The sequence below is a fragment of the Spinacia oleracea genome, chromosome 4 (genome assembly GCF_020520425.1).
Source record: "Spinacia oleracea cultivar Varoflay chromosome 4, BTI_SOV_V1, whole genome shotgun sequence".
NCBI classification, from domain to species: Eukaryota; Viridiplantae; Streptophyta; class Magnoliopsida; order Caryophyllales; family Amaranthaceae; genus Spinacia; species Spinacia oleracea.
Genome location: NC_079490.1, coordinates 186,246,225 through 186,255,134, shown reverse-complemented (window position 1 = coordinate 186,255,134; position 8,910 = coordinate 186,246,225). Strand labels below are relative to the sequence as shown.

The 8,910-nt window shown below is 32.8% G+C and overlaps 1 long non-coding RNA gene across 1 annotated transcript; it reads left to right on the top strand.

The window, feature by feature from the left end:
• Positions 1-1,086: 1,086 nt before the first annotated feature.
• LOC130459766 (uncharacterized) lies at positions 1,087-2,492 on the top strand. The gene is made up of 2 exons (XR_008919369.1): positions 1,087-1,850; positions 2,112-2,492. It is a non-coding gene; the product is annotated as an uncharacterized lncRNA (long non-coding RNA).
• Positions 2,493-8,910: the final 6,418 nt, after the last annotated feature.

Genomic DNA, 8,910 nt, shown 5'->3' with positions numbered 1-8,910 from the left:
TTTTAAAGATTATACAAGATAAATGTATACGGAGTACTCCGTGTTATATAAGCAAATAGAAACAAAACTTTAAAAATATACGAAGTAGAAATTAAAAATCATATGAGAATATGGCGTGCCACCACCGGAAAAAAAAAACTGGAATTTTAAATACTTGGCGAACTAAAAATAAGGTTTATATATTTAATCTGCACAAAGAAACACAAAGACAAGATGCTAGAGTGGTTAGTGAGGAACTCTAGTTATGGTATTGTAGTTTCACAAAATTTCCTTAAATTTAACAAGTTTACTCTCTCGAATTATTCCGTATAGGTTTAATAACTTTCAATTAAATTCAACAAGTTTACTCTTTCGAATTATTCTCTTACAACTAACTTCAATCAGGTATAACCAAATTCAATATATTTTAACCAAATTCAATATGTTTTAATTAAATTCATCAGTCTAGATAAGGTTGTGAGATTTTGCTGATGAAATAAGAGAGAGTTTGGAGGGAGCGTGTAGAGAAAACTTATGTGTATTAGTAGTGAGAAGAAAAATACTCCGTATGTTTTAATATTAATTAATGGGTTCAACCTAGAATGAAAATGAAAACATTATTTTTGAGGCTAATTAAAAAGAAAAGTGTAGACAATAGTTTTAGTAAGGGATATGAAATACTACGTATGAATGAAACTAAATTATACGTAGTACAACGCATGAATGAATGTACGTTGTACAACGTACTACCTCCGTTTCAGAAAGTTCTTTACAGTTACTATTTGCACGGACTCCAATGCAATATTTAACTACTATTATATCCAATTTTCTATGTGAAAAAAATATAAAAAGTTGATATTCTGAAAATACATAATGAGACCAATCTAACAAGATATTACATGTAAAGTTTTGATGTATATAATAGTGAGAATTTACGGTCAAAGTTTTCATATTTTGGACACATATTCCTAAGCGTAAAGAACTTTCAGAAACGGAGGAAGTATAAATTAATATACTTTGTACAACTGTTGGGGATAAAATCAACATATTGATAGGAATAACGCTTATTTTAATAACGGTTTTTTCATGAAATGCCCTCGAGGTTTGCAAAAACGCACCAAATACCCTCGCGTCTTTTGAATCACATAATATACCCCTATTTTTACGTTCTGTTCATGAGATGCACTTTTGAGTTAACGGCGTTAGTCTGCCGTTAGCAGGAGTTTACATTTTTGCCCTTGTGTGTTATTTGGCGCGATCCTTAGCTTAAATCCCCATTCATTCCACTTAACCCACCCAAACTTTCTCTCTCCTCCCACTCAACCCACCCAATGAACCAACACCACTCATCACCGTTGTCACCACCTTCGCCCCCGCTACCGTCGCCAACGCTGGCCTAGGGTTCGACTTCCTCAATTGCACCGTCGATGGCATCGGTGACCCGGTCGCCACCGTCATCTCCCATCCCCAATCGATTAAGTGTTACTGAATTTAGTGTTGTTGGTGTAAGATTGTTGCTCATTATCTCTCCTTCCCCGTCCACCGCCGTCAATGGTGGTCGTGCCTCCATCGGTTGTCCAGTTGCACTTCATCCTATATGGCGATCTTTCTAAAATTTTCCTTTTTAATTGAGTGAATTGATTTTGATGGAAATCTCAAAAACCCAAATTTATTTTGTCTAATTTCTTCCTTTTCTCTAATTTCTCACTCACCACCGGCGAGAGGGTTGTGTCACCGCCTCTTGCTCGGTTTTTGGGCTCGCCTCCACCGTCCTCGTCTTTGAGGTTGCTGGGGCTGTTGTTGTCTTTCCTTGTTGGAAATTGGAGTACTCTTGTTGTGGTTGTTATCTGCTGCTCGTTGCTAGCCCTGAGGTACCACACTCTATTCTTCTTTCTCTCCCTCTCTCTTGATATTAATTTAAAGAGGTTGTGTTGTTGTTTTGTTAATAGATGAATTTCTTCATTTTAGGCCGTTAATTTTACTTCAAACTTCCAAAATTAGGTGAACAAATTGTGGAAAGAGGTTATTGTTGTTTTGTTAATAGATGAACTATGCTAACGGTATAATTCAACTCAATCAATTTCTTATTGGATTTGTTGTTTGAGCATTTCAAATTTCTTTGATTATTACAGAGTCGGGGAAGGAGGTGAAGGTGGTGGTGGTTTGCCAAAGAGGCATGGGCAAAGGTGCCACCATTTGGTGGTTGGGAGAATGGAGGTGAAGGTGTTTATACCCAGAGCTTTGAAAATGCTAGGAAAAATAAGACTTCGGGGGCTTGTGGAAGACCCTGCTGAGCCCCAGGTCAACAATCGAGCTTGACCTTCTACTGCTGCTGGAACCAAAAATAAGGCATAGGATCCTCAGTTGAGAAATAATACAAGTAAAGGCTACAATTAGTGGGAAACATAGATTAGTTACGTACTGAGAGGATTAGTTACTGAGAAAATAAAATGTATTTTGCTGTAGAAGATTATTTGAATTACCAATGAAGCTGAATTTTTGTTTTTTCTTAATTTGAGAATGTCATCTTGATACAATTTGTACTGAGAGATTATCTTCACCATTTATGATGACCAAATTTGTTGATTACGGTTTGGTAGTGCGTATAGTTTTACCGATTTTAACTAATTCGTATAAGAGGGGTGATTGGTAGTTTGCTTACATAAAGATGATAAACCCCACGCCCTTATAGCTTCATTAGAATCAAATTCTGCAATAGGTCTATATTGTGCAATAAGTTTATAAATAGGGGCATTCTGTGAATTATAAACATGACTTAACGGAAGACTAACGGAAGGTCGGATTAGGGGTATTTGGTGCAAACTTAGGCAAAAATAGGGGTATATTATGTGATTCAAAAGACGCGAGGGTATTTGGTGCGTTTTTGCAAACCTCAGGGGCATTTCATGAAAAAACCGTTTTAATAAATATCAATGAGATCTTGACATAATATTTAAGAATGAGAAGTTTGTACTCCCTTTGTTCCTAAATGTTTTTCTCATTTTCCTTTGGTACATTTTTTTTGGTTCTACTACATGTAAAGGAGTTCACACCGCCTTTGGCGAGTGGACTAATCTCTCGCGGGAGTTTGCATGGGTACCTCGATGGGCAGCATCCCTTCCATTTGAGATTTTTTCCATTTCCAAGGCTCGAACACAAGACCTTGATTAAGGAGCAAGAGACCCTTAACCACTCATGCCAACCTCAATTGGTTCCCTTTGGCACACTTGTCAATATACATTTTACATCGTTAATATCTCTAGTTATGTATTATTAAAAATAAAAAAAAAATAAATCATATTGTTAAAGTAATCATTGAGACGAATCAAACAAAACTCAACATAACTATGTTTTTTCTTATATATTAAACGTAATTCATACGATTCTCTTCCATTGTGAATAATGTCAAGATTCTAAATGGGAAAATCATTTAGATTCAGAGGGAGTATATAATAGATCTTAAGTTTGAATTCCCAATTTCATTTATTGTATTGCCCTTGTGGCAACACCCCAAAATAGAACATAAGTGTAACATTAAGGAATTGGGGGATTACATTTTAATTCCTCTATTCTTTCCCTACTTTTCGTTTGAATTTGTTTCTCAATAAATATCTTTCTACTTTTTCTTTATTCATTTTTGGCAAATAAAAATCCGTCTTTTATGCTTCCTTACCCTATTAAATGCATCAACTTGTACTTAGGGGACCGAAGACTGAAGTTTAATATTTCTCGACCCGAAGACCGGACCGAGTGCCTCGGTCCGGTTCGGTCCATTTTTTCGGTCCGGACTAAATTTTGCACACCCCTACTTGTACTACTTAGTACGAGTAATACGTACTTTTATACGGAGTATGGAGTATCTCTAAACAACTTCATACATAGTATATACTTTTATACGGAGTATGTACTACTCCATGTAGTATACCTTAGTTCTTACCAAATGTCAAAAAAGGTACACTCTTCCAACTAAATTTATGTTGTTAGTCACCGGAAAGTCAATTAAAATCATTTAGTATTCTCTCCGTTCTTAAATATTAGTCCATTTTAACTTTTTTGTCCGTTTCAACTCAATATTTAAACATAAATATCTCCAAATACGTACGTTAAAAAAATATAAAAATTTGATATGGTTAAACTACACATTGAGACAAACTAAATAAGATTCCACATGAATATGTTTTGAAATAAGTATTGGAAATAAATGAGAAGATTCTCTTTAATGATAAATAGTAACAAGATTCCAAAAGGAACTAATTAATAATCAAGAACGGAGGGAGTAATTTGTTATAAATTGAACAACAATGTAATTAATTTATCATTGTCTTAGCTCTATGTTAAATTGGATAGGTATTTATTATAATTTTTGCAAAGTTATAAATTTTTTACGAACTTTTAGGAAATACGGTCTAACGGTTATACCACTTTTATAGACTGGAATCAACTAGTTATGCATTTTAACTAATTAGTTAACCAGTGAAACCAATTAGTTAAGTCTGAAATTCAATTAGTTAAGCAACTGAACCAATTAGTTAAGCATTAAACCAATTAGTTAAACAATGAAACTTATTAGTTAAGCAATGAGATCAATTAGTTAAGATTTTATGAGTTTTAGTTAATAATAAGTTTGTTAAAAAATAATAACTATTCGACACATAAATTTAACTATTTGCTTTACACTTTAACTATTTTGTTATACAATTATTTATGATTTTATTACTTTTAGTTATGTTTTACACTAGTTTAGTTAGTACCAAAAAAGTGGTCTAACCGTTAAACGGTCTTACACAAAAGCTTTTGTAATAAAATATTATAACAACAATATCCAAAGTAAGAAATAATAAAAGTTTTTTTTTTTTTTTGAGGGGCCGGATAAATAATAAAAGTTTTTAGTTGTTAGGATACCTTTTTTTTAGAAGAAATGCAAACCAATTATTAATTTAGGAACAAAGTATCCACAACTAATTAACTAGCAATCTTTTTATGATTCTTGCACATTTGTTCAACTCCAAACAAAATTAACTTAGTAAGGTGACGTGCCATATAATTGTCATCATTTTTTTTACACGCGATCAAATAACAAACTTAAATAACACACAGATTTTTTTTAAACCCTATCATGAAGTCCATGTCCATAAAATAAGTGGCACCCTTCGAATTGAAATTTCAACTTACCTAAGTACCTAACCACCGCTACAATAAATCATACTCAAATATAGACCTTTTTTGTTTTTAGCCTTCAACATGTTCTTCCTATTTTGCCCTCAACACTCTATCATAAAGTTAGTCTCTTGAAAAATGAAAAATGAAAAATGAAAAATGAAAAATGAAAAATTGTTGGTTTTTGTCAAGAATAATCCTTGTAGAGAATCATGATCCACAAGTTATATACTTATATCTACAACAAACCCACGAAATATGTTAGCTTATGAAGAATTTAGGTCAAGAACAAGTTGTTGCATGGCCAAAAAGGTACTCCATAGTACAGAGTAATAACAAGTTATTCCGACTTTTTTCGTTCAATCCTTTTAGAAAAAATAATTTATATAAAATAAGATCAAGAAAAGTAAGAGCCACCAAACGACTATAATATTTGACATGAAAGTTTATTGCGCATAACATACGTAGTACTCCCTCCGTCCCGGAATACTTGACCTGTTTTTCTTATCGGGCCGTCCCTTAATACTTGACCTGTTTCTAAAAATGGAAATATTCTAACAATATTATATTATTTCTCACTCCATCCCTATTAACCCACCTACCCCCTACTCCACACAAAAAATAATTAAAAATTCAACATCTACTCTCCCCCAACCCCACCTCTTAACCCACCTCCCACTAACTTCATTAAAATAATACCCTACTATCAACTACTACCTATTAAATTAAATAAGTCAATTCAAGTTCCTTAAACTCTGTGCCGATCAAACCGGGTCGAGTATTCCGGGACGGAGGAAGTAGTAATAATTAATTATAGTAACAGAAAGCATTAAATTAAAATTGTCTAAACTTGATCTATATGAGTATACTTCATACTTTGTACTACATACTCTTTATGTGATTTCTTTTTTTAGCCCTTCTTCAAAGGAACTTAAATGCTAATTGAAAGAAAAACTTACTACAATTAGGAAAATAAATACTTTTACCATATTTACATGTTAGACACTTGGACATACTACTGTATGTGATACTTAATTACCCATAAAATACATATTAGAGTTTCCAATAAGAGTCTTGCCTTCATTAATCATAGTTAGTACTTAACTACTTGTTGATATTAATATTTGCCAATTTTGGATTATCAATTTGGTTCTTATGAGCGAATGGTAGATATTAAGCTTTAATGATCACATGACATATGAGCATAACTAATTAGCCATCATGTCAAAATTGGAAACTTCAATTTTATTGATTGATCTTCTTGTTATTATATAGGGTTCCTTCATACCTCTTTATCACATTGCCATTAAACATGGCTTCTTCAACATTTAATTCGTTAAGCAAAGATGAACACAGAAAACGAAGTGGCACTAACCCCCGAGATAACATATTAGTTATTACGTAGTACCAAACTTTATGATAGCTTGATCAGAGGTGTGCTTGTTAGAATATGACTTGAATTAGTTGAGTCCTTATCAAACAACTCAACTAGCACGGGATATTGATTATGGTACATGTTATTATAGAGCCAGGAATTGTACGTTGGGGGGGGGGGGAAATGAAGCTAAAATGGGGGGCGAGGAAAAAAAATAAAGCTAAAAAATAAATATATAGCAGTAGGTAGGATTCGAACCCTTGATCTAAGGTTCTACACTTACTAAAACAACAACTTCCAATAAGGCAAAGAACATTTAGTGATATATTTACGTATTAATTACTACTTATCTCTATATTTATTTTTTATTTTTTAAAATGTTGGGGGGCGGTGCCCCCTGCTCCCCCCCCCCCCCCTCCGCCACCGTATATATACACGAATTATATACACTTCGTAGGTCAAAATCTAGTTATTTTGTAATTTGTATTTTTCTAGATCGACAGAGTTTACCTCTCATTGATTTGCATGCGAATATTTATAACACATTATTCATGAACCACATTAAGTCTCTCACTCTCTGGTTATCTTGTAAAACAATTCTTTGACTTTTGCAAAAAGGACTTGGTGAAAAAGTAGAAAACGACCAGAAAAGAGAGAGACGAGGTTACAAACAAAACAAAAGTTGTAAAAAGTGAGTGAACAAAAAAAGACATGAACTACTTTCACTAATTTGGTGTTTTCGTATAAAGTAATCCAAGTCATGAAAATGTAACTAAGAGAGAGACTTGTTGTTTTTTCTCATGTCGTCACATTGGTAAAAGAATCCTAAAAGGAAAAACGAAGTTGAAGTTTTTGTGTAGATTTGTTGCTAAATTTGCTTGTATTTCATGATTCACTAGCTTTTTAATGTGTACTTGTTCCAAACTTCCAATATCTATGCATTATTTAAAATTACCCTCTCTTATCATAATACATTAATAATACATTACACAATCGATTACAAAATACCATCATATCCATCTCTAATAAGGAGTACTCCGTAATATTGTCATCGAACCAGTATCATTCACAAGTATCATTCCACGGGTCGAATCCGAATGTAGTCAGAGCTTAAGCTCCGGTAAACCGGGTGTGCTATGCGTAAAAAAAAAGGTTCATTTTTCATCTCCATAAAAAGTATGGAATGTACTTCATACTATTGTTACATACGGAGTAGTACACAACACTATCAAGTACTCCATATCAATCTATTATTCACGGAGTTACGTTGTACACAGTACCCATTTTAACAAATTATATTTAACCAGTATCAATATCATTCACTAGAAGTACTCCCTCCGTCTCGGAATACTTGACCTGTTTTCTTTATCGGGCCGTCCCTTAATACTTGACCTGTTTCTAAAAATGGAAATATTCTAACAATATTATATTATTTCTCACTCCACCCATATTAAACCACCTACCCCCTACTCCATACAAAAAATAATTAAAAATTCAACCCCTACTCTCCTCAACCCCACCCCTTTACACATTTCCCACTAACTACATTAAAATAATACCCCACTATCAACTACTACCTATTAAATTAAATAAGTCAATTCAAATCCATTAAACTCTGTGCCGGTCAAACCGGGTCGAGTATTCCGGGACGGAGGGAGTATGGTACTATTAGGATACAGTTTTTATGTGTTCTATTAATAAGTTATTGTGTGTGTCAAAATCAGTTTCCATACTGCTAAATCCTACGGAGTAATATTTATTTTTAACAAGGATATGCTTTTTTTAATGGATTGTCTACCATCATAGTTTCATAGTGACTTGACATCGTGTCACATATTGTATGATCTTTCCTTTTCTGATCTCCACCCAACCCCCACCCCAATCCTTTTCAAATCATTAATGATGTTCTTCTCTATCTAGATTCATGATTCATGGCACATAATTAGCGTAATTTGTAACTAATAATACAACTAAACTTCGATAAAAAATAGTTAAATAGTACTCCTAATTTATTAAATACTTTATACTTTGTAGTTAACTTTTAATGTTTATAATTCAAAAGGTCTTGTGCGCATAAGGTGTACAATAAATTTATTGTACACCAAGATAACTTTAACCCTTTTTTTGTAACTTTAACCTAGTTTTGATTAACTTTTATATTAGTAAAAAAAATTGATAGATAAATACTTTAAAAGGTTAAATGATTAATTTTATACTTTATTAGTTAGTTTGAAGAAATAAGTTTTGCTAAAATGAAAAAATTATCACTGAAAAATAAATAACTTTTACATATATATGCTTAACTTTTAAGCATTTTGAGTTAACTTTTACTCCGGTATATAATATTTATTGTACACCTATTGTAGATAAGAATTTGTGTTTATAATTATCCTCTCAGT